General features: G+C 37.6%; 1 pseudogene; it reads left to right on the top strand.

Annotated features, from left to right (window-relative positions):
• Positions 1–288: 288 nt before the first annotated feature.
• Positions 289–26,838, top strand: LOC147509987 (uncharacterized; annotated as a pseudogene).
• Positions 26,839–27,983: the final 1,145 nt, after the last annotated feature.

Genomic DNA, 27,983 nt, shown 5'->3' with positions numbered 1-27,983 from the left:
ACTCTAACGAGTGGTGTGCTATTAAGTTGACGAGAAGTAGAACTAATAGGAAAAACCTCTCTACACGAATGTTGATATGGTAAACATCTGCACTATCGTGGCTTACTACTTCTCAGTGTATAGGGTGTTGACGGGTTAATTAATTGATTTTTAAGTTAACTCCAAAAGTATTTCCACAAATGTAGAATGGTAAACGTCCACACAATCGTGGCTTACTACTTCTCGGTGTGGAGGGTGCTTTGATGGGTTGATTAATTAATTAACTTTTGTTATTAACTCAAGAAGTTCATGCCCTACATAATAGATATTTTATGTGATTCTCAGGTTTTCAAAATAGTTACTTTCAACCCACTAGCAACTATTCTTAAGGAAAACAAACTTCTTGGCCCTAATTACATAAACTGGGAACGCAACTTGGATATCATGTTGACTGTTGAAGAATACAAATATGTACTCAATGAGGAATGCCCACATAAGCCTGACAATATTGCTGGAGAAGAATAGGAGAAAGGAACATATAAGAAGTGGATCAAGGCAGAGGAGATGTCGCGGTGTTACATTCTGGCATCTATGTCAGGTGTGCTGCAACATCAGCATCAGGCCATGACCACGGCTTATGATATGATGGCCAATCTCACGGAACTTTTCGGACACCAGAATAGGGATGCTAGGCAAACTGCCATGAAAAACTTGATGACCACAACTTTGACTGAAGGGACTCCTGTAAGGGATCATATACTCAGGATGATGGCTTATCTGAATGAGTTGGAAATCCTTGGAGCTGATATCGATGCGGAAACACAGGTCAATATCATTCTCATGACGCTGCCTGAGAGGTTTGAACCGTTCTGCCTTAACTACAACATGAACAAAAGGTTGTATTCTTTGGCAGAGCTTATAACAGAACTTCAGTCAGTTGAGAGTCTCTTTAAGCATAGTTATGTTCAGGTTTATGCTACTGAGAAGGTTTCTACTTCTACACCTAATGGCCGTAAGAAGAAGAATAATGTTCATAAGCATAGGAACATGGCAAAGAAGGGCATGGGACCTCAAGGAGTTGTGAAAAAGTTTAAGGGCAAGTGCTACAAGTGCAAGCAGTCAAGACACTGGAAGCCAGATTGTCCTCTTCTCAACAAAGAGAATAATGAAAATATGTCTCATGCACTAGTCGTTTAACATGTTTAGCGGTGTTATCTACCAGTACCTGGTGTGTAGATACGGAAGCCACTAACCATGTCTGCATTTCATTACAGAGGTTCCAGGAAACCATAAAACTTAGTGCTGGAGAGATTGCCTTATCTTTAGGGATGCTACCAGAATAGTAGCTGTTGCAGTGGGAGATGTTTGTTTATCTTTTGGTAGAAATAAGACTATGGTGTTAAAGAATTGTCTTTATGATTTTAGAAAGAACTTGATTTCAGTTTCTATGTTAATTAAGGATGGATATTCTGTTTCTTTTAAATGACAAGATCGTCATTAAGAAAAATAAACCTTTTATCTGTTCTGGTGCATTAGAAGGTAATTTATACATCATTAATCTTATTCCACCCACAGTGCATTGAATTTTACCCCAAGTAGTATTATTCTAGAAGTATTTAGAGGAAAGACATTAAACTACTTCAGTACCAATTGTACAAGAATAGAAACCATGACATGTTACCAATGACATACAAGAACAAGAGGTGCTTCGTCATAGTGGGAGGGTTGTTAGACAACCTGACAGGTGGATTGGTTTGGGAATGTTTACAGACATAACCATTGATAACCAAGATCCTGATCCCTAGACCTACAACAAAGCACTCCAAGAAAGGGATGTAGAATCTTGGCGAAAGGCAATAAATACTAAGATAGAATCTATGGATTCTAATCAGGTCTGGGAGCTTGTAGAGCCACCCAATGGTGTAAGACCCATTGGATGCAAGTGGGTCTATAAAATGGATGTCAAGACAGCTTTCCTTAATGGAAGTCATGAGGAAACCATCTATATGGAGCAACCAGATGGATTCATTGAAAAAGGTCAAGAGCATCTTGCTTTTGTACAAGAAATTTGATGGAAACGTAGTGGTAATTCTTGTGCTTTATGTGGATGACATCTTACTCATTGGAAATAATGTGAAAGTGTTGTCAGATATAAGGGTATGGTTATCAAAGCAATTTGATATGAAGGACTTGGGAGAAGCGGGTCACGTCCTTGGGATCAAAATTATAAGAGATCACAAGAAAAGGATGTTGTGCTTATCTCAGGCTACCTATATTGATACTGTGTTGACTCGTTCTAACATGGAAAACTTTAAGAAAGGTTTCTTGCCTTTCAGGCATGGAGTTCCTCTATCAAAGGATATGTGTCCCAAGACACCAAAAGAGATAGAGGACATGAAAGCGGTTCCTTATGCTTCGGCTGTAGGAAGCTTAATGTACGCCATGCTATGCACGAGGCTAGACATCTGCTTTACCGTTGGCATGGTTAGCAGATATCAGAAGAACCCAGGACAAGGGCACAGGACTACGGTAAAACATATACTGAAGTACCTGAAAAAGACTAAGGATTATATGTTAGTATACCATGCAAATAGTTTGGTTCCCTTAGGGTATACAGTCCATAATATCGTGAACTCTAAAAGTATTTCCACGAATGTAGAATGGTAAACGTCCACACTATCGTGGCTTACTACTTCTCAGTGTGGAGGGTGCTGAAGGGTCAGATAGGGACAAGAGTAAGTCTACCTCAGGTTGTGTGTTTACCTTGTGAAGTGGAGCCATAGTATGGAGGAGTGTCAAGTAGAAATACTTGTCTGACTCCACCATGGAAGCTTAATATGTGGTAGCCACTGAGGCAGAAAAAGAATCAGTTTTGGGTCCGGAACTTCTTGTAAGCAAGTAAACACATTGAGCGCAAGTACCACCTAGAAAAGAGGGGATGTTTATGTTACCAAGAAAGCATCAGAAGATAACCTAGGTGACCCCTTGACAGGCATGTTGAAGGGATGGGAATCAGATTCTTGGCAGCATAGCTTTAAGTATAAGTGGGAGATTTGTTAGTAGTATACTAAAAAGCAATGCTTTAAGTATAAGTGGGAGATTGATAGGGTTATATACTAAAAGCATTACTTTTATATTAACTCTAATTCTTTATATTTTGAATGAGAATCATATGGGCAAATGTTATGCATATTATATATGTTATTAGTTATATGCATGTGTCTAATACTTTATGTTGTAGATGATATGGTGTGAACACACAGAAGATCATATCATCAGTACCTTATAAAGTATAAGTAATCGTTCACAACCTAGATAGATTTGGACAAACTAATAAGAGCCCAAAACTGTAGTTTAAACCCCCTAACAATAATATTTTTAGACCAATTATGCAAGTAATAAATAAGAGTTAGTGTTGATTACGTGTTTTTATGTATTTCAGGCATTAGAGTCAATTATGTGCAGAAATGTGTCACTTTGGTGAGATAAAGGAGCAAGGGTTGGTTACTAAGAAGTTATGTGATTAAAGGCCAAGATTCAAGGAGAAAAAGCCTTTTTAAAGCTTGGTCAAAGCTGAAAAGTCAAAGTCAACGCGGGAAGAAACAACGCACAAAAGTTAGCAAAACTTCTGAAGGCCGTATCTTTGGACTAAGACCTCAGAATTGGGCCTACCTTATGTGAAAACGACCGGCTCAAAAAGAGCTTTCCAATGGTCTAAACATTGACCCAATCAGAGTAGAAGAAGTGGACAAAAAGTCTGTTGAAGCAAAATCCAACTGAAAAGGCCTCTATGGACTAAAGAAATTGGGTTTTGGGCTCGATTTTTCGGCCCAAAACATGGCTCCTTAGCCCATGCACGAAAATGTGGATCTTGTCTCATCTTTTTCTACACACAAGACTTAACTTTGAAGCAAGTTGAAAATTAGGTAGCCATTAGAGAATAGTTTTAGATCTAGATTTAGACTCTATTAATTAATTAGTTTTACTATCTTGTTTTAAATTCAGTTATTCAATTATTATTCTTGGTATTCATTAGATCAATAAAGTTAATTAGTTCATCATAATCTAGTTTCATTTTCATTAAATCATTGTAGTTTCAATTCATACATTTTGTTATTTATCATTATTAGTTCAATTAAATCTTGCATGATTAGATTTCCATTTGAATTGAAATAAGCAAATTTAGAATCTTTATATCATGTCTTGTTTAAATTCATATAGAAATGATAGTTTGATGAATCAAGGCTAAACCTCCATTAGAGGGGTTTGATGAATCCTTGATGAAAACTTGATTGTGTAGTGTAGAAATAGTTGTAAGAGTCTATTCCACTCTAGAAGGTAGTTGATTCGCCATGAGAATGGGTTGAACTTCCTCACATGTTAGTCATTAGTTGGTAGAGATTGCCATGAATGATTAGGGATTAGAACGACCAATTCTTATTATAAAAACGTAAGAATTGGATTATAATAATCTATCCTAGTTTATTAAGTTGGATTCAAGGTGGAATCAATTCCCCCCTAATTCTTTATCTAGATTCAAACCTTAGTATTTCCATCATTTCATTATTCGTATTTTGTTTAGTATTTGAATTGACATCGTAGTATAATTTCCATCATACTCTCATTAACTTTGGATAGTACCGATAATAATAGAAAATGCTAATACTAAAGAACTAGGAGTGGAACGAATCTTTTACTCCAACTCTATTGCGATAGCATCGAGAGTAGAAAAACTTTGATAATCATCACACGTAAAGTCTAGTTTTAGTTTTACTTGAGTTTAAGTTTCATAGTTTATTCGTGAGTAAAACTATTGTTTTACTGTTTTATCAAATGGCGTCGCTGCCATCTTAGTTCCCGTTAGTATTGTTTTCTTTAGTATTGTTAGTCTTCCAAAGTCCCATAACCCACCCACCCTTGTTTGATTCTAACTGTGGTTGTTTGTTTCATAACTAAATTTTTCCTTGCAGGAATACACAGAGCGCAACACGTGCCCTACCAAGGCAAAACTCGAGCTCCCCCCACGCTGAAGCGCCTAGAACTTGAGTTTTACCTGAGCACGACCCGCGCCTTGCCAAGGCAAAACTCGAGCGCCCCCCACGCTGAAGTGCCTAGAACTTGAGTTTTACCTGAGCGCGACCCGCGCCTTGCTAAGGCAAAGTTCGAGCGCCCCCCGCGATGAAGCGCCTGGAGCTCGTGTTGGACCTAAGCGCGAGCCGCGCCCTACCTAGGCTGATTCTGAGCGCACCCCGTGCCCTCTACTCTGAACCGCCCGATTTCCACAAGTTATTTCAAACTTCCATTACTTCAAGTCATTCAGTGTTACTAACTCGTTTTACACACTGAGCATGCATATATAAAACGTTATTCATAAGCGAAGCAAGGAGGCATTCAGGTACTTCTTTCTTCCACACCTTGCATCTCCTGTTAGAGGTTTATACTAGCATGATAAGAGCCCAAAACTGTAGTTTTAACCCCTTTAACAATATTGCTTTAAACCAATTATGTGATTAATAAGTAAAAGTTAGTACTGTTATCGTGGTTTTGTGTATTTCAGGCTTTGGAGTTGAATAAATGTCAATTCATTACTACGTAGGAGCTAAAAGGAGCTAAAGTGATTGCTATGAAAGTTCTATAAAGAAAGCCCAAGTTTCATGGAGAAAAAGCTCTTAAAAAGCCCAAGTCAAAGTTGTTAAGTGAAAGTCAAACCGGATTAGAAAGCTGAAGAAAAATCAGTAGAACTTCAAAAGCCAATATCTTTGGACTCAGGCGCCGGAATTAGGCCCATTTTATATCAAAATGACCGGCTCAGAAAGCTCTTTCCAATGGTCTAGGCCTTGACTCGATCAGAGTAGTGAAAGTTGGTAAATTTTCATACTACAGTAACACGACCAAAATTAGAAGTCTTGGATTTACCCAATTGGGTTATGGACTTGATTTATGGGTCCATAACCTAGCCTTAAAGCCCATGCACGAAATTGTAACCTAACCTTCTCCTATATAAAGAGGTTTAAGGCTAAAACAAAGGGGGCTACTCCTTCTTTCGTTTAGAATAATTTAAGGTTCTCTCTCTCTCTCCTTTTGTAGTTTAGTTTAGGTTAGAATAATTTAGTTTGTAGCCTCCATTAAATCTTTTATTAAAAATCCTAAGTTTAATATTCAATTCTTGTCTCTTTAATTTAATGTCTTCATCTTATTATTTTGATATTGTTCATCTAATAAAACTAGGCTAAAAACTCCATTAGAGGAGGTTAAAGAAGCCATGTGAGGATGATTGCTTGTTAGAATAGTTGTTATTTAGAATAGAATTTCAAGTTCATTATTATGAGTGTTTAGAGATAAACCTCATAATGATGAACTAGAGTTTAGAGCCACCATCAAAGAGATTTGTGGTGGAGCTAAACTTACATGCTAGTGGAACCTTGATTCGAGAGGACTTGGTATTCACTAGGGATCAATATTCGTTTCGATGACTAACTAATAGCCAATCGAATTACATGGTGGAATTTCCCCCCTCTATGTTCTTCCAATTCATTAAATTCACCTTTTAATTGCTTAGGTAAATTAGTTTAATTTATAATTAGTTTAAGTTTAAATAAATCACAACACTACTCTCATTGTTCTCACCATTGTTTTCTTGTGTTTGATTAATTGAATTCTATTTAGTCTTGATAGATTAAAAGTGGAACGATTCTGTACTCTATATATTGCATGAATATATATGTGAGAGTAAGAAAAAATAATTGATACCGTAAGAATAAAGATAGAGTAATCTAGTATAGTTTTTACGGGTTATCAAATGGCGTCGCTGCTATCTTAATCTCGTTCAAGGCAAGAATTCAATTGTTTGAATCCAAGGGGCAATCCCCCATTCTCTACCCACCCACCCTTTTCATTTTTCATTCTTTTTTCTCATATTTTCTTTACTGTTCACTGTTTTAAGTACAGGGGCGCACGCCTTCCATTTTGCCTTGTTCAGAGCGCGCCTGCCCTCCCTTGTATATGCGGAATCACAGTGAAGAATAATGTGGTAAAGGTGTTTTTAAATTTTCAAAAATTCTAAAAATTTCAGGTATAATATCTAAGGTGTTATTGATTTACTGGAATATTTTCAGAATTTTCCTAATTGTTTTACCTTGTGAACAAATACGATCTTTACAGTGCTGCATTTCAGTTTTCAAACCATAAGTTCTTGAAAAACAGACGAGTAAGGTTACTTAGGCACTTCCAAAAATTCTAAACTTTTTACAAGAGTATCTATCCTAAGTCAGAAGTTTTCAGTAAACATTTTACAAGTTTTTTATTTGTTTTGACCTCCTAACTAGTGGAGTATTTCCAGTGTGTTTCTGCAGTTTTGCAAACACTTAATTTCTGGAACAACAGCTAATAAGGAGGGTTTGTAGAACTCCAATTACTCTAAAAATTTTATAGGTATACCCATGATCTGTCAGGAGTCTCCAGTAAAATTGTGGCGGTTTTTGTCTCTGTTTTGATTGGTTAACCATTCAATTTTTGTATTGTGTCTGAAAACTGTTTCACAAACTTTGAAGGGCAGTAGAATGACTTTCATAGCTCCGATTGATCTGAAATTTTATAGGCTACTTGATACACGTCTTAGCAAATTACTGTAAAAATTTCAAATTTTTTGGAGACCGCAACCCCTGCCCAAACAAGGCAAATTTTGAGCGCGACCTGCTTGGCTCAAAAACATCAACTTCGAAGTTCCACCGAAGCGACCCGCACCCGCACTTCCTTCAGGCAAATTCGCGCAGCCCTCTTCGGAGCAACCCGATTTTCGCAGTCAGTCCAAACTTCTATTTCTTCAAGTTATTCGGTGTTTCTAACTTCTTCAATACACGAGATTAGTATACAAGACGCTTATTCATCATGCAGCGTAGCAAGGAGGCATTCGGTACTCCTTCTTCCACTCCTCGCCTCTTACGTCGGAGGAGTTTCAATTCTAGTATAATCAGGCTTGTTTATCGTAAACGTCAACGTACATGCCTATCTAGAAATTTATAGTTAGAGTTTTGTTTGCATATTAATTGTCATATAATATATTTGTAAAAGGAATATCGTATATAAATATGTAAACCAACAATCATATGATTATTATGCAAACCCTTCACCATGTTCATGCTGTGGTAGTCCTTACCATTGGGCTTCTCAATCCCCATCATACCAAGGATTTGGGCCTACTATAGGATATAATAATAATTATGAACCGCAATTTTCAAACATTCATATTAATCCATACAATCAAGAGTTTTCTAGTTATCCAAACTATACATGGAGTCAACCAGTGTCGTCTACTTCTAGTTTCGTGATGAGTGTGTACAATGAACCAAACACTTTTCCGCGCACAATTTGTTCAGATCCAGACCACACCGCCCATTCATGTCCCATATTTATTCAACCTTAACCTAACCTAGCACAGTACGAAATCAACTAGAGTTATTCAAACGCTAATAACTATGACTATCAAACACCGTACCAACCAGAACCACACCACAAGGCTTCCCCTCCGCTAACAACATTTAATAAAATAATGGCCCAAAACAAAATAATACTTAAGAACCTAGACTGGACAAGATTGATGCTAACCTCACCTATGCCAGACCTTTCCACCATGCCAGAAATCACTCACCCATCTAGCTCGCCACCCTTCCCAGACCAAATTTTCCAACAAATAGCCAACAATGGAAAAACGTTTAGAGGACAAAATACAGAAACCCAAACTATGCTTCAGAATCTAGCCAAAATAATTTCCATGATCCCCTCACCTAACACAGAACTTTCAACCTTATCAGAGATTGACACACAAGTAGAACAACTTATTCCCATACCTAGTTAAGACCTGCCATGAATTTCATGAGCCATTACCTTCCCATGACCCTCCCATTAACCATTATATTAACTACACACACAACCTAGATGAGGAAATTCTTGAAGACGACTCTATAGGACTTGTTACGGATGACCATGATGCCATTGAGGAAACTTATATTGTTTTAGAGGACAAAAGTGAGGAAATAGAAATCAACAATTCTAATCTAAGGCATGAACAAGGTAATGTGCAGGAATTAAAGGAAGTAACATCTTTAGAGCAATGTGAATCTAAATTTAGTTTGGCAGCTGAGGAAATAACAATGGAAAACATAGATGAAATTCTTACAGAAAAAGCAACGAACCACAACTTTATAGATTCAGCTAAGCTAGATAAAGAATTCTATGATTTCTTAAGAGCATGTGAGGATCCACCAACTGATGAACCATCAACTGACCACCATCCACCTGAGTTACCACCTTCTACAATCCAACCATCTAGCATAACTAAGCCATCCATTCACCCACCATTTAAGAAGAACCTCAAATTTGCACTTGAGCTTATTGCCTCAGAGACCCTCTATAATTTTTTCAACCCTCACAGTGAAGAGTGTTTGCCTAGTACACAATCCCATGAGTACACCATTCCTGTAGTTGAGAGCCAAGCTTTGATCGAGTGTAGTGAGAAACCTAGGTTGTCTTATTTTCCCTCATCTAAGCCTCGTGAAAGACATCAAGATCCATACTTCATTCCTTTCTCACTTAAAATATGACTAATTCATCTTTTGGGTCATTCAAACTTTTTAAAACAGCTACAACATGATGGTTTGCATATGTTCTTTGATGGGTTGCATAAGTTTTCTTTCAATCTTCTACATAATTGCTTCTAATTATACAACTTTATTTTGTTTGGGGGTGCATTTAGTATCATGTTTTTATGGCTAGACACCCAACTCTTTCGGCTATTAGTTTATAGTTGAACACGCATCATCCATTTTGTGTCACCCCAGTTCTTGCTTGTTTGGGGGTGTGCACAGTCTAGGGGAATCTAACTTAAAACGAACCCACATTAAGTCTAGGGGAATCTATCTTTAAAAGACCCATATAATTTCTTGTAAAATACTACCTTAATGGAGTATAGGCCACAAAAATTTTCAAACTTCAAAAGAGTTTCAAATTTTGTTTGGGGGTGGCGTATTTTGGTATTTCATTTCAAATCATTTTGCCACCCTTTGCCTGTCATGTTTACTCCAATAGAGTTTGTGTTAGTTAGTACGGAACAGTTTAATTGTTCTTCATGTTATCATATCTTCTTTACAATATTTCTGTTACAGGTACTGCCAATTTTTGCCACGTTTCTATGGTAAATTCTTTCCTTATCTCTTTACACTTTGAGGACAAAGCATTCGATTGTTTGGGGGTGGGATAGAAACATTTGCAAAAATTAGGCACTTTTAGGATATAAATTTATGCACTTTTCTTTATATAAAAAAAATTAATTAAAAATCATAAATATTGTTTATACTAGGCACTTAGTGATAATAGTATTGTTCCCTTCTATATGATGATATTAGTCTAGAAATCTCACGTAGTACTTGAATTAGGATTTAATTTTTGAAACATAGATTAATATATAGGTAATAGTTATTGGATCTTTTCATGAACATCTTGCATGAGCATCTTTGATTGTACTTGGCAGTATTTTTCTGAGACCTAGGTTAGAGTACTTAATACATATCCTGTGAGCATCTAGCCGAAAAGCCTCATAAGAGTTAAATATTTGAGTGATGACACAAGGGAGAAATAAATTCCGAGTAGAGAAATCACACATCCACTTGCTTGATCACCACACCATATCCTAAGCAAGAATTTAGGCCATTTTGGATCGATATAGCCAGAAATTCACACCTATATGAAATTTATATCCTCTAGTCACCCCACTGAGCTTTTCATTAGCCTTTTCACAAACCACAAATCTTTTACCCAATAAAACACAAGAAAAAATAAAATTAGCCTACGTATCTAGATAAGTTTGAGAAATGGGATGAGTGAAGAAAAGAGAAGAGAAATGTAAACAAAAATTAGTTAGTTGCTTCAGAAAAGAAAAAGAAAAGAAGTTTCCATCCAAAGAAAAGAAAAGAAAAATAAAATAAAATAAAAACTCCAAAAATAGAATAAAAGGAGTCAAAAAGCCAAAATAAAAAGGCTAAGAATGGAAACAAAATGTAGAAGCAAAAGAACAAGGTTTTCTCTAGTTACATAATATGAAGACCCTATTTTCTCAAACTTGTCTTCTTGAATATCCATTTCCTTCCTTCTTTAACCAATACCTGCGCCCCGTATCACCTAATAAAGACCTCTAGCTCAATTAGGAATAGGTTGGTGTGATAATAAGTGGTAGATGTATTTGATTGATCTCGGCTTCCTTGGATTGTCATTGAGATTGTGAGGAAATGTGTGCCCACTGCACACTGGAGTTAGCAAACTTGAATGGAAAAATCAGAGTGTTATGTGTTTTGACACATTCCTTGTGAGAACCTACTTAGGCACACTACCCAAAACTTTCAGAAACGGACTTGCCATTGCATTTCATATCATAGTTCATTGTATAGTTGTTTATCGTAAGTTGATTTGATTATTATGCATGTATTAGTTTAAGTTTTAGAATGATCATTCTTGTTTAAATACTAGTGAGATGTATAGATCATTGAGACATAAATAAGGAAACAATAGTTTTATTTCTTAGTCGTTGTAGTATAGATGAAGGTTGTGAGTACCTTCACTAGAAAACTCTCACGAGGCTATAACTCGTCTACTAGGGAATTCCTAGTGGTTTAAAGCCTTGTTGCATATGGTCAATGCAATCGCACTCGGCGAAACGAGATTAGTTAGGACTCCATTTTTTGTCACTTATTCTAATTTCTCATATTTGTTGAGGACAAGCAAAATGTTGTTTGGGGGTGGTTTGATAAGAGCCCAAAACTGTACTTTTAACCCCTTTAACAATATTGCCTTAAACCAATTATGTGATTAATAAGTAAGAGTTAGTACTGCTATCGTACTTTTGTGTATTTCAGGCTTCATAGTTGAATAAATGGCAATTCGTTACTAAGTAGACGCTAAAAGGAGCTAAAGTGATTTTTATGAAAGTTCTATGAAGAAAACCCAAGTTTCATGGAGAAAAAGTCCTTAAAAAGCCTAAGTCAAAGCTATTAAGTGAAAGTCAAACCGGATTAGAAAACTGAAGAAAAATCAACAGAACTTCAAAAGGTTATATCTTTGGACTCAGGCCTCGGAATTTGGCCCATTTTATATCAAAATAACCTGCTCAGAAAGCTCTTTGCAATGGTCTAGGCCTTGACTCGATCAGACTATAAGTTAGTAAATTTGCGTACTACAGTAACACGACCAGAATTGGAAGTCTTGGATTAACCCAATAGGGTTATAGACTTGATTAATGGGTCCATAACCTAGCCTAAAAGCCCATGCACGAAATTATAACCTAACCCATGCACGAAAATGGTCCATATATAAAGAGGGTTAAGGCTAAAACAAAGGGGGCTACTCCCTCTTTAGTTTAGAATAATTTAGGGTTCTCTCTCTCTCTCTCTCTCTCCTTTTGTAGTTTAGTTTAGGTTAGAATAATTTAGTTTGTAGCCTCCATTAAATCCTTCAATAAAAACCCTTAGTTTAATATTCGATTCTTGTCTCTTTAATTTAATGTCTTCATCTTATTGTTTTGATATTGTTCATCCAATGAAACTAGGCTAAAAACTCCATTAGAGGAGGTTAAAAAAGTCATGTGAGGATGACTACTTGTTAGAATAGTTGTTATTTAGAATAGAATTTCAAGTTCATTATTATGAGTGTTTAGAGATAAACCTCATAATGATGAACTAGAGTTTAGAGTCACCATCAAAGAGATTTGTGGTGGAGCTAAACTCTCATGCTAGTGGAACCTTGATTCAAGAGGACTTGGTATTCACTAGGGATCAATATTTGATTCGATGACTAACTAATAGCCAATCGAATTGTATGGCTGAATTTCCCCCCTCTATGTTCTTCCAATTCATTAAATTCACCTTTTAATTGCTTAGTTAAATTAGTTTAATTTATAATTAGTTTAAGTTTAAATAAATCACAACACTACTCTCATTGTTCTCACCATTGTTTCCTTGTGTTTGATTAATTGAATTATTTTTAGTCTTGATAGATTAAGAGTGGAATGATTCCGTACTCTATATATTGCATGAATATATATGTGAGAGTATGAAAAAATAATTGATACCGTAAGAATAAAGATAGAGTAATCTAGTATAGTTTTTACGGGTTATCATAGCATATCAGGATTGTTTTGAGTATTGTGGTGTTTAGTTAAGATTGGTCTTTTCCTTGCATGAGATTAAGGTCAGGCAGAAGAAAAATGCCTAACGTAAAAACTATACTATTCACTACACATCTAGCTAATATATCACACACTCCACCTGAAATAATGGCTGAAGAAAGAGAGTCTCCTCTCTCTGACTTTTACGAAGCATTGAACGATAGCCCTAAATCTTGCATCGTTCTATCAGACCCAGTGGGGGATTTCCAAATCCCCCAAATATATTTAATTTGCTAGCCATTTTTCAGGGGTTAGACCATGAAAAACCTTATCAGCACATGCGTAGGATTGACCAAGTCCTTACTACATTCCACCATCCTACGGTTGGTGCTGAACAAATTAAACTAAGGGTGTTTCCTTCACCTTAGCCGATAAGGAGGCATCTTGGTTAACTGCCCAAGCGCCTAATTCTGTGGACTCGTGGGCCAAACTTGTTCAACTATTTATGGAACATTTGTATCCACCACTAAAGACCGATGAAATGCTTTCCAAGATTCATTTCTTTCGACAGAATCCTCATGAATCTTTTTCAGAGGCTTAGAATTGTTTCACCGATCTTCTTATAGAGTGTCCACACCATAACCTCGCGAAAGACACGTTAGTTCGTGCCTTTTTCAAGGGACTGTTACACTACCACAAAGAGGTGTTTGACATAATGAATGGGGGTAGTTTCCTCAGTAAAGGAGCCTTAGAGGCTTATAAATTTTTAGAAGATCAAACAAAGCAAAATAATAACTGGGGGGTAGTGACGATATCTCCCGTTCCGCTAGTTCTTCTACAACAGTTAAGGTCACCGGTATGTTTGAGATGAAACCTGATCCTGAACTTAAAAATTTAATCGAATCTCTCACTAAAAAGGTAGAGGCTATTTTTGTTCAACAAAAGCTTATTCCCGTCATGAATGTCAACACCAATCCATGTAATTTCTGTTTGAGTCCTGAGCATCTTGACTCCTATTGTCCTCTCACTTATGAACAACAAACATCACAACAAGATAACGTTTGCTCAATAAATTGTTATCCTATTCCTAATGCCCCTTGGAGACAACATCCCAACTTCAGTTGGAGAAATAATCAACAAGTAACACCTCCATGGTATAATAATCAAAATGTTAGGCCAGCAAACAATTACAATCCACCCATTAATTATAACAACCAAGCTTCACCATGTCAAGGATAAGGTCAGGGTAATTATAATAATTATAACAACCAAGCTTAACCACGACAAGGACAAGGTCAAGCACAAGGTCAAGGTAATTATAATAATTATAACAATAATATTTATAATGCTAATAGAGGTATCGTTTCGGTAAATAATAACTATCAAAACCCACCCATTAATATTTAACGTGACACGGTTCCTGTCACACAACCTATAGCTAACACTCCTCCACAACCGGATCATTTTGACACCTTTATGCAAACCCAACAACAGGTTTTACAACCTATCCAACTTTCCTTACAGCAGATAGTACAAGAGAAGGTACAAACAAAAGGTGTGTTTCTAGGTCAAGCGATACCTAATCTTAAAACAACAAACACAACCTTTCAGGTAAATGGTAATACTAGTACGAACAATGAAAACGTAGGTGAGCTAAATGTTATCACCACTCTCTATTCTGGCAGAGTGGTTGATAACAACGTAACTATGCCTATAGTTACCCCACCAGTGGTCCCTACACCAGCTATTGTACTAGATATTGAAATGATAATTGAAGATTCTATCCCTGTAGAGGTTACCAGTTAAACCACAACCTAAGAAACAGAAAGCAAAGGTTAAACATTTTGTTCATCCATATGCTAAATATAGAGAGAAACCACCATTTCCTCCGAGATTAGCTATATTAAACAAGGATACAAATTTTGACCAGATTAGAGAAGTTTTTAAAAATCTAACGATAAACTTACCTTTTCTTGAAGCAATTAAAAAGTTACCTCACCATGCTAAGTTTACGGTACAATGTCTTCACTACTAGGCATAAGACAAAGTGTTAACTTACTCCCTTATTATTTATATAAACAAATAGGTCTACAAGAGATGCAACCTACAACAATGACGTTGCAATTAGCTGATAGGTCTATCAAGTATCCTAAGGGTGTAGTGGAAAAAGTGCTGGTTAAGGTTACAAGATTTCTACTATCAATACGGATTTTGTTATCCTCGATATCTGAGTAAATGGAAAAAGTCGGTTCTGTTCGATCATTTTAGGATTTTGTTTTCTTGAAAACCGCCAACGTGCTTATAAATTGTCGCGATAGTTCAATGTCCTTGTCCTTTGGCCATCTTTCTATTGAGGTCAATGTTTTTAAAATGAGAAAACAGTTTCCTAACACGAATATCGATGGAGAGGTTAGCATGATCGAGAGCTTAGCTCATGATTATTTCAAAACCACATTTCCGGATGATCAGATGCACAAATTCCTTTCCTTTGGAAGTTCCAACTTTGACGAGAACTCCCTGGAAGTCGAGGAAGATTTCCTTTGTCTCTTTTGCAACTCTTCCTTGCCACCTCACGAGTCTTACCCTACCAACATTCCTTCATCCCTTGACACTATGACGGAAGATGAATTTTTCACCCTCTATCCCAGTGATTCTTTGGACCCACCTATCGAGGAATGTCTTGCATATCTCGAGGCTTCTAATGATCTAGACCTGAGAGCTCTAGCTGACACTCATTCATCTTCCATCACCAACTTTCCCCACCTTCCACCTTTTCAAAGGAACCTGGAGTTTGCGCTTGACTCTCTTGCTTCTTCTGTGCTTAATGATTTTCTAAATCCTCTTAATACAGAAATAATTCCCAAGGGAAAGGCACTTGACACCTTCATTTTTAGAATTGAAACAGTTCCCACCTACACCATGAATGAGTTTTGTGCTAAACCCACATTCTCATTTCTTTCATTCCTTACGTCTAAAATTCATCCATATCCACCATATCTTCCACAAACATCCACTTTCTCACAATCATTCACTTGGACACCTTCTCGTTCAAAGATGAAAAAGAAAGTGCATGCGCAGTTACGTTCTAGATCTATTAGACTTTGCTTCTATTTCACTAAGTTGCATCGTAGAAAATTTTGGTGTTTGATTCTATTTGGGGGTGCATTCCATATTATTTATTTATGGATAACTCTTTATGTTACACCCCGAATTTCGACAGAATTTGGAAAAATAATATTTGTTCCCGACTATTCGATTTTCGAGGTGTGATACACTCTCGACTCCCAAAAACCCATAATCAGTTTAAATACGCGGATAATTAAAAACCAATAAAAATTTCAAATTAACAAAAGTCCTCTTCATTACAAAAATTCACAAATAAGATTAGGTTATAAATCTATTTGCAACCCTCTTTAGTTATAAATACAACTGAAAATATAAAACAACATTTGTCTCAACTAAAAATCTATTACACCTTAAGGGAAAACAAAACATATCCTGAATGCGACGCTAATGCAACCCACAAGCAGCAACCAACCTTCTTCAACATGAAACCTGTCAAGACTTATCAACTATGTTCATTTAATGAACACACCCGATAAGCAAACATGCAAATTGGGTCAGCAATATAAAAATGCTGGTATGAGTAGCTCTAAAATACAATATATACTTATACAAATATATACACAATCCATAAGACAATTAGTTCCTCCACCGAGGCGCCTTAACTCCCAACAACTAATACGACGTTCTTAACTACAATAAGGAAGGCAGGTAGTTCCTCTACTGAGGCGCCTTAACTTCCCACTAACCGCACAACAAACCATACGCATAATAAAAAGGCATTTAGTTCCTCCATGAGGAGCCTTAGGTTCTAACTAAACTAATAACCAGCCAAGCATATTCTATACTTACCGCATTTCACGCTTAATTACAAAGTGGATTGTCTTTGCCCAAGTAATTAGTTTGACCCACACTTCTGCAAAACCATATACAATCATCTATCTAAAGATACATCATTAACCAACACATTACCATAATTATATTAATTAAGGCTTTCTTTGCGTGTCCCTAAAATCACGTCGTATCTATGTCTTACCTAGTTTTCCTGGCTACTATAATCGCTACCCAACGTCGAACATGTACATCCACATGCCTCCCCTCATATAATAAACCACTCCGTGCGTAACTACCCTGAGCGGGATGCCGCACACTGGGTAACCCTCACACGAAAGCCATTATGTGAGTACTGCCACTATTCGGCATAAAATATCGTGCATCTCGTTCTAGTTTTGCGAACGAAATAATCAAGCCACTATTTGGCTATGCCAGAGGGGTCATTCAGATTCACTAAAATTCCAGAAGGGCCAATCACATTACTTACGCCCGAAGGGCCATTCAGATTCATTGAAACCCCAGAAGGGCCAAGCATATCACATACGCCCATCACAAAGGCAAATCACATGAGTTGTGGTAGCTAGGTTCTAGGATTTTCGTTACGTAATTTATTCAAGTGTCATACATTTATATCTTAGAATAATTCTTAATCTATCCCATGCCAGAATACTTAATTGTACTGAAGCTCAACGTTTCTCGTTATAATACAATCCACATTATCACATGCCAATACTATTCATTACACGATATCCAAATATCTCTATATCAAATCTCGAAACTTATTATTTCACGTGCCAATTATATATTGCACTACACCATATGGAATATCTCAAGCCTTCATACATACTACAGTTCATTTAAGTAGCACTCATAATAATAATCGATCATGAAATGTATTCGTTCAATATATTTATGTGAACTCAAGTCACCCTCAAAGGCACGCATTATTTCCATTTGTATACAATATAAATAGTATATAAATACTCAAAATATAAGTCAATTTCACCAAATATCAAACTGAAATGACTTTAAAAGAAAGAACAACTCAAGTCCAAATATCACGCATAATTATTCGAGTCCAAATCACAAGTCTTATAAGAATTCCCCTCTTGTTACGTGCCAATATTATATGTTTTACACACTACTCACGTCAAAACTTAATTAGATAATGACAAACAAGGTTATACAATTTTTGACAATATTTTTATTACTACATTTGTCCATATTCTTAAATATGTGAAAAACTGGAAAAAACTCAACATTCCACAGTCAATGGTCAACGGTCAAAGTCAATGGTCAACGGTCAAAGTCAAAGTCAACACGTCATTGTCAAACTCAACACATCATTGTCAAAGTCAAACTGTCGTTTTCATGTTCAACAGGTTCAGGGTCATAGCCATGGTTCATGGCTAAGGTCAAAGGTGCATGGCTCATAGGCTCATGACTAAGGAAACGGTTCAGACCCAACTAGCCGAGCCCAAACCCCAAACCTTAGAACCAAAAAGTCTAAATGTTGAAAGACCCATTTGGATCTCTATTCAGTCCTATGGACTGGCCCCAAATAATATTAGAAATTGGCCCAAAAACTTTAAACTGAACTGGCCCAAAACTAAATAATAGAATCTGGCCCAACCACTAACTCATGTTTAGGATCAAAACAATAGAAATGAATCCGGCCCAACTAACAAAACCAAAAGACTTTGGCCCAAAGCCCAAGCCCAAACCGACCAACAGTGTCATCTTCTCCATCAACAGCTCTCTTCCTCCACCGCCAGCCACCACTAATCAGCCACCCTCAAAATTCCAAACCTAACTGAAAATGATCAGGGGAAAAACCCCAACCACTTTAACAAAAGCAAAATCCCCAACTCAATAAATCAATACCCTTCCTCAAATCTAGATCTGGATTAGCGCCGCCATTAACGCTCCTCCGGAGCTTCAGCAGCACCACCTCACTACACGACCCAATCACCAACAACCCATCCCAACTAAAAGAGTTCAAACAAGTCAATAGGATTTCGTTCCTTTTTTTGGGCGACGCCATTAGCGCCTGTTCAAAGCTTGAATAGAGCTTCAACAGCCCCACCCAAATCCGGCTTTCAAACCTCCCAATACAACCAATCCAACCACATTTACCTTCACACACACACAGTCCATCCAACACTACAATCTTCTCATACAACCCGATAGTAAACCATCGATTTCAAACCCGGCAGTTTAACCACCGATCTCCCAACCAGACAACACCAACTCACCATCAAACCAAAGCCAAAACGCATCTTGAATATCTAGATCTACAAAGTTAATTACATAAATCCCTATCGATAAATTTCTCAATCTTTATCGTTGGATTTGGACAAGTTCTCCAGAGACAGCTTGGTTCTTAAAACAATAATCAATATGGTAAAGGCAGTTAACCCGAAATAATATACAGTACTAAAACAGAACCATAACACACCAAAACAGAATCACAATACAGTATGTCAACAGAAAAGAAATCGACAGTAACGAGAACCATAAAAATATACTGAGCGGAAACAAAACTCTGACAGTAAAGCTTTTTCAGTAGATTCGGTGAAATATATTTAAAATATAACTACTAACCTGTATTAAAAAACACCACAAATCCCTCGTAGTTCGAATTGTCGCGCTCCAACGCTCTAGCAATCAAGTTTTTTATCTCCGCCTCCATTTTTATTATATTTTATTATCTAAGAACCCTATTCTCTAGAATAATATGAATATATACTTGGGTTTGAAACCCAAGCCCAACACAGACTCAGGCCCAGAAATCAGGCCCACATATCCCAAATCCAATCTAACCAATTTTAAATAAATAAATTAATTAATTAATTAATTAATAAATACATATTTTAAATACGGGCGCTACACTTTAGGTTGTTGATTTATGGAACACATATATATACCCTGCAATTTTCCATAAATCAACAACCTAAAGTGTAACACCCGTATTTAAAATATAAATATATCCAGTTCTTTGTTAAAGTCTCGAGTATCTTACTATAAACGGCTCATTTTGTCGTTTGGTGTACTTCCTTACAATTCTATATATTGGTTAGTGCACCATTCAGGTAACCGGGCCCTCCCTATGGAGTGTGTAGCTGTAAGTACCGGATCCTAAGTCCACGTTTAACATAATTCATGCACGTTTTCCACTCTTGCATGTTTTCTCGGTTTTTTAGTCATGTCCCTCTATGGTGTGAATTATGTTTTTATTGTTTTTCATTTTTCTTATATTAAATCTTATTCATAAAATGTAAAAAAATATCAAAACCATAAAAATAGTAATCTTGGAAGTCTCGGGAATCTGACTTTAAAAGACCCACGTTTAAAACAAATTTTCTCAACTCTATTGTCTAAAATTTGTTTGGGGTGGGGTGTTCATTTTTTCGTCCTTGATTGTTCAACTTTCCATTGTGTTGATTAGGCCATTTAATCGTATTTTGATTTCGGGTTGACATTATCTATGAATTTAGATTTCATTCGTTCGCATAACTTACGTCACTCACACACTTCGAGGCATTTTCCATTTTCTTATATGTCACCCATGGTTGGAATAGAGTGTTTTATAGATCATTGGATTGGAAATTCTCTCCTGATCATTTCTATAGCTCATTCGCATAAATCGGACTGGTAACGAAGCGGCAATTTTAGTTTGAAGTTGCACGAAAAAACGACACATTTCGAAAAATCGAATTGGGCTTGGGCCCAAATCTCGCATGCACGTGTCATGCACGTGCGTCCCCTTCCTTCAAACCAAAACAGATCGCGAGTTTTCCTTTTCACTTCCGCCATTAACAAAGCATCAAACCCTAACCAAAAAAATTAAAAAAAAAACACCCACACCCAAAGTTCAAACCCACTCCAAATCTTCTCCACAACCTCTCCCACACCATTTCCATCCTTTTACACCAACAAAAACATAAAAATATTCAAAAATTTCGAACTGCCACCGCCACCACCGCACCTCCTCCTATTATTTCTAGTGAGTTTGGTTTCAAACTCTTTCCCCACCTTATTTAAACCCACAAATCGTCGACAACCGTCAATGGGTCAAAGACGACGAATTTTGTCGGAACAAGCTTTTACGGCCGACCGCTTCGTGCCGTTTTACAGTGATGAGATGATTTGGAGGGATTGGAGGCATTTGTGGTATTCGACGAACGATTTTTATCCCGAAGATTTGGTCCGACAATTTTATAGGACGAGGGAGTTAGATGGGAATAGAATTTTTGTTAATGTGGCTCGGACGAGAAGAGAAATATCTAGAAGGTTGCTGGCTGAGATTTTAGGCATTCCACCTAGAAGCCATCTCGACGCCGCATTACAGGAATCCCAATTTGGTAGGATCAAGCCTTTGATGAACGCGACGGTTTTGGAAGGGAACTACAATGCGAGCTCGTATTGTGTTTGCCAGTCATCTCTGCGGACCAACCAGCTGGTTGTAGCTCAATGGATTGGTAGGAATGTCACTGGGAAAGAGAAGGTCAGTGACATCAGTCTTAACTGCCTTCACGTTCTATGGATACTCCAGGAGCAGAAGTATGAATTATGTATTCTCGAGTTTTTGATTAATATGATTAGGGGAGTTGGCAAGAGTATTGCACCTCTCCCCGTTTCAATAACAAAGATCATGGTGAGTTTAAGAGCAACTCTGAAAACTGAGCGTACTATGATTAAGTTGAATACGAATGTCATAACGTATATGGACTGTGTTCAGAAGTTTTGGAGGTTGCCTGGAAAGAGGGTTCGGGAAGAGACTAACTCGGAGGATGAGGAGGACATGGCATGTTTTGATGTTGATGCCTTGGAGAGGTGTACGTCTGATGCAGAACGCATGTCGGTACTTCATCATGGCATGCATTCTCTCAATACTATTTGTGAAGATCTCCGGACTCGGCAGGCTACCATACATCATAACTTCGAGACTCGTGCCCAGTGCGAGGATGAGCATTGGGAAGAGATGAAGGCCGAGATGGAAGCTCAGCAAAAGTTCCAAGAAGATATGCTGGAACACTACCTACCCAATGAAGGTTCTTCTACTGAGGAGGCGTCTGTGATGCACGAGCGTTGTCCCCAAAGGATAGATGGCTCTGGCCCATCAGGAGCTCAGGAGCCATCTCCTTTTAATGTTCCATCTCCTACCAGCAACGCGTGGTTTAGGGATATTATGAGTTGATGTTGTTTGTTTTATTTGTTTTTATTAGTTCGGATGTTAAGTTTTTTGAATTCAGTAGTTAGATTTGTATTCGGTAGTTAATTGTATTTGATTTTCAATTTTAATATAATTTGGTTCTTTTCAAATTATGCATTGATTTTAGTGTTAATTCCACCTTCCCGAATAGTTTGGGGGTGGTATTGTTTTTTTTAACATGGTTTTTTATATGATCCAAAATTTATTACGTAATTTTACGATGATTGTTGGGAATGTTGCCGATATTGGCATAGCTATGAGTAGATATTGTGGTGGGATGAAATCTCAATGAGTTAGGCAGTTACAATCCTAAATTCAACCTAAAAGATATTGGGTTTGTTTTGGAATAGAGAATATGGGTTGTTTCCATTTTCGGTTTCGAAAATATTTTGTTTCCGGCAATTGCCTTAAAACTTTTTGGCAACTTGCCGATTCGTTTCGGAAGCTCACAACCTATATAAACTTCCTTCATTCTACACTCACAACCCACACTACATCCCACTTTCATCTCTCACCTTTCACTCCCAGGTTTCCCTCTTTTTTTCTTCACTCCAGCACTTAAGCTGCTGCCTCAGTTGAGTGCCACCTGCTCTTGAATCACCTAAAACTCGAAATTCACCTGAGGCCGACCCACGCCCATCCCAGGCAAAAAGTGAGCACGCTCTGGGCCTAAGTGCCTGGAACTCGATCATAGCCAGAGCGCACCCTGCGCCCTACCCAGGCATAATTTGAGTGCACCCCGCGCTCTAACATCCGTAGGCACGAAAAATTTCAATTTTTTGTGGTTTTTCCCAGGATCGTTTGCAACTGTTCTAGAGAGTAGTTTTGTGATGACATCACCTATAGTCATACCGGAGCAACCTTTCGAATACTTGTTAGGAAGCGAGACTTATGGAGGTTGGTTCTGCGACAGGATCTTGCAGTTAGGATGGAGGCATCTACTGGTAAGTGAAGATAACTCGTATTCACCTCAGCTTACTGAATATTTTTACAATAATGTTAGTTTCTATTGTAACCAGGATGGAGAACAAAAATTCTCCGTCGTAGTTGATGACACGCCACTAGAATTCAATAAGTATTTGGTAGCGCGTTAGGTTCGGGAATACCAATACCTGATCCTATTCACACGTGGGGAATACCAATATGACCAATAATGCATACCTTTATGACTATACATATTTCCTTGAATATTATGGGGGAGGGGTGTTTCGTATAATGGACTAAGGGCGTTATAACTTAGCCCTTGGTAGCATGTCCCTGAATGTAGGAACCACCATGTTATTCATCATGATAAATATTTTGGGGGAGTGGCAATTTACTTCTGCAAATAGTACCACTGGTGACATTTTCCTTGCTTTAGCTGAAGGACGTCGCCAATATGACATTCCCCGAGTATTAGTGGCTAGTCTTAAGATAGCCCAAAGCATGAGGTATAAGTATCTTCTTATGCCTGTTTTGGTTTGCCGCATCATGCGTGGTTGTTTACCTGTATTATGTACCCAGTTCATGGATTGGAAAAGGGTTGAAGTCATAAGACCCCCCAATTCGGTGGTTCGTTCATTTCGAGTTATGACTTGGTCGGGATGGCAGGTGCAGCCTCATTTACACCCCATCAAACATAGTAACACTCGACAGGTTAGCACAAGTTGATAACACCCGGCGGCAGGCGTGGCAAGTTATCATGGCGTGGTAGGATGTGAATGACCTCATTTCTTTATTGAAGAGGATGAGGATGATGCTTAAACGGGAGTTAAGATAAGTTTTTAGTTTCAGTTAGTTGTGTAGTGTAGAAATAGTTGTAAGAGTTTATTCCACTCTAGAAGGTAGTCGATTCGCCATGAGTATGGGTTGAACTTCCTCACATGCTAATCATTAGTTGGTAGAGATTTCCATGAATGATTAGGGATTAGAACGACCAATTCTTATCATAAGAACGTAAGAATTGGATTATAACAATCTATGCTAGTTTATTAAGTTGGATTGGAGGTGGAATCAATTCCCCTCTAATTCTTTATCTAGATTCAAACCTTAGTATTTCCATCATTTCGTTATTTGTATCTTGTTTAGTATTTGAATTGACATCGTTGTATAATTTCCATCATACTCTCATTAACTTTGGATAGGACCGATAATAATAGAAAACGCTAATACTAAAGAACTAGGAATGGAACAAATTTTTTACTCCAACTCTATTGCGATAGCATCGAGAGTAGAAAAACTTTGATAATCATCACACGTAAAGTCCAGTTTTAGTTTTACTTGCGTTTAAGTTTTATAGTTTATTCGTGAGTAAAACTATCGTTTTATTGTTTTATCACAAGCCATTGGTACGGTTGTAGTATAATCTGGTATTAGTCTATCTTGACTATAGGATTACACTAGTATACTTTGTGTGTATTGAACAGGATTAAGTGAGGTTGTTTCTCTTTATACTGACTATACAAGAGAACAAACGCCTATGTTATTATGGATGTTTGTCCTCTTAATCTATATATAATAATGGACACTTACGTGCATTGTACATTGCTTTAAATCATCAATGTGTGAGATTCATTTGTGAATCAACAAACTTGATGGATTGGGTAATGACATTATCTGTAAGGTGTGATGTTAATTATAAAAGGAATCCGTGACCTGCAGGAAGTCGGGTTGATGATGTCCCCTTGAGGAGCTCAAAAAGATTGTCATGTAAACCCTGCAGGTGGATTTATTCCGACATGACAATGAGGTTAAGTGGTACTACTCAAGGACATAAGAAGTTGATTAATGTAGTTGTCAGTAACTTGACTTAATCAACGGACATTCAATATCTTAAACACGGGGAGATCCACAAGCATATAATATGGAGCCCATAAATGCTGACACGTAATTTGGAATTAGGGTGGTAATGCAACAATGGCCTTTAGAGGAATAAGCCATTTGTTGACGGACTTGGGCCGTGTGTTCTGGGAGGTGTTGTAGCCTATAAATAAAATCCCTTCTCTCCTGGCTGAAATTTCTGGGCATTGTTGTAGCCTATAAATAGAATCCCGTCAGGAGGCCCAACCCTAAGTTCTCTTCATGGTCCCTGTTGTAGCCTATAAATAGAATCCTTTCTCTCCTGGCCGAAATCACTATTCATCTTGATGGAAAAGAGAGACAAGGAAAGATAGATCCAAAATTGGTTCTAGCTTTGTGAGAAAGAAGGGGGTTGGTAGATCGTTGCCCACACAACATCCAATCTATTGAAAGGAATACAACAGAAGATCAAGGGGTTGATTGTTGATTCGGATTCATAGCTATTGGATTCTCAGAGTTAATCTCAACCGGATTTACAGGTATGTTTTTCTATCCAAAACCGTGAACCCCATTAATTCCACTGCGCGTGGGTATTCGCGGTTTCTAGAAATTCATTCTGAAATAACGGTTCCTATAGTTACGAGATGGAACAAGACCTTTTCAGTATTTCCACATTTCATATGGGCTTGGGCCAAAAATTTCAAACCTTAAAAACCCAACAACCGACGGTCGTACACGGGTTTAAATTCCAATCATGCGACCACCCAATGTACCATCTTCTTCACAAAAAACCCAACTCACGAAATCAAACCTGACACGCGCCCACGCCTACCCAACCCGTGCCACGTCTCCTTCTTCACCAAATTCAAAATAGCTCCTACTGCCATTAGCAAACCTTCACCCCACCTCATATCCACTTTCAATTTAACCAAACCATCCTCCCATGGTTGCCAATCGAAATAATTGTACCTGAAATAGATTTTTCTAATCAATTTGATTCGGGGTTTTTTATGTTTTCTTCAAGGGACAAATCCTTAGAAGAGATTGGAGGCCACTCTTGCTAGAAACCACCACTCATTATTCCCCTTCTCTTGTTCAAGCTTTCTATCGCGGCTTAGCTCGCGATAACGAAGGCTTGGTTACCGTTTCATTTGGGGGAGGCACGCATGTGTTGACTAGGCAGGTAGTTGGTTCGGTTTTGGGTATCGAAATGCGACATGAGGTCCCCGAGTGTTAGCAGTTCTATGGCACAGTGTTCGATTTGATGCATGCAACTATGTCAAAGGGCAAGTACGTCAATGGTTCCACCTGTGCAAGGCAGACTTCTTTGAGGAAGAACTAGCTGGCAGTAGCAACTTAAATTGTGCACAACCTAGTGAGGATGACGAAACCTTCGGATATAAGTAAGTCGATCCTTCACATTCTTTGGATTTTACAGACTCGGAACAATGGGTTCTGTATTAGTTCTTTTCTGTGGGACCAGCTTTCTCAATCTAGACGGAGTACTGCTCCACTTCCTACCCTTGTAACTAAGCTCATGCTTAGTTGGGGAGCAGCAATTCCAAGTGATTTTGTGGTGGTAAAGTCTGCCACATTCATTCTTGTCTACATTCATTGCGTTCAGCACGACTTATCCCCAGAGGCTATACATGAGATCGAGCTCGGTCTCGATGATGACAAAGCTCCACCTCCACCTCCAATAGACTACTTTGCTCTAGGAGCTCTGTCTCAGTTCACGCATCCCTTGGATGCTTTGCGATTCATGCATGAAGGTCAGCGTCAACTACATCAACAATTGAGTACAATTCAGCAAAAGTAGCGCACCTTTCAGGCCAGCACTCTCCAGATGCTTCAGGAGATGCGAGATGAGTTTGTTCCATAGGCTTCTATGCCTGAGAGTACTAGACGAGAGGGAAGAGACAGGAGTAGCTAGAGTTCATCCCAACGTCGTTAGTTACCCCGCGCGGATTCTGGCAAGGCAACTCCCTAGTGTCCGTATAGATAGATATATTTGTTTTAGTTGTAGTACATATCTTTATTTTCTGGACTTCTAGTTTTTCTTAGTATTATCTGTTATGTATGTCTATGTTTTGTGGAATGTATAAGGATTTGTGGTATATGAGCAGAAGGACATACAAATACATCATGCCCAAATTTTCGTATTTTCTACACTATGCATGTTTTTACAAATAAAATTCAAAAAAAAAACCAAAAATTTCATGTTAAAATAATTACGGCTTTACCTTTTAGATAAACCATGTATTTATCATTCTATATCTATCAAACCACGCTCCAAACTTGTTTGGGGGTGGTATATTTTCATAACAAAGAACAGAGTACAGGTCACTGCCATTTTACTCATGTTCTTAAGGTAATCTCTTTCCTTTTCTTCATACTTTGAGGACAAAGCATATTTCTGTTTGGGGGTGGTATAATAACATTCTACAAAAACTAGGCATTTATTATATAGAATTCTTATATTAGATAGATTTAGTATATTTCTATATTTCTTTCCTTCTTAAAATATTTTGGAAAGACCAAAAATATTTTTTTTGTTTAGTAATAAAAGTCTTGTTCTCCTTTTTCTATGATGAATAAACAGTTTAAAAGTCTCATTATATGATAACAGCCCAAAAATGTAGTTTTAACCCCTTAACAATATTATTTTTTGACCATTTATGTGATTAATAAGTAAGAGTTAGTACTGTTATCGTGTTCTTATGTATTTCAGGCATTAGAGTCGAATATTTGCATAAATGTGTCCCTTTTGCGAGATAATAGAACAAATGTTGGTTGCTAAGAAGTTATATAATTAAAGGCCAAGATTCAAGGAGAAAAGCCTTTTTAAAGCGTGGTCAAAGCTGAAAAGTCAAAAGTCAACGCGGGCAGAAATAACACACAAAAGTCAGTAGAACTTCCGGAGGCCGTATCTTTGGACTCAGACCTCGGAATTGGGCCTACCTT

This window comes from Coptis chinensis, chromosome 3 (assembly GCF_015680905.1).
Source record: "Coptis chinensis isolate HL-2020 chromosome 3, ASM1568090v1, whole genome shotgun sequence".
NCBI classification, from domain to species: Eukaryota; Viridiplantae; Streptophyta; class Magnoliopsida; order Ranunculales; family Ranunculaceae; genus Coptis; species Coptis chinensis.
The sequence above is the reverse complement of the archived record's forward strand: the minus strand, read 5'-3'. Positions and strand labels throughout refer to the sequence as shown.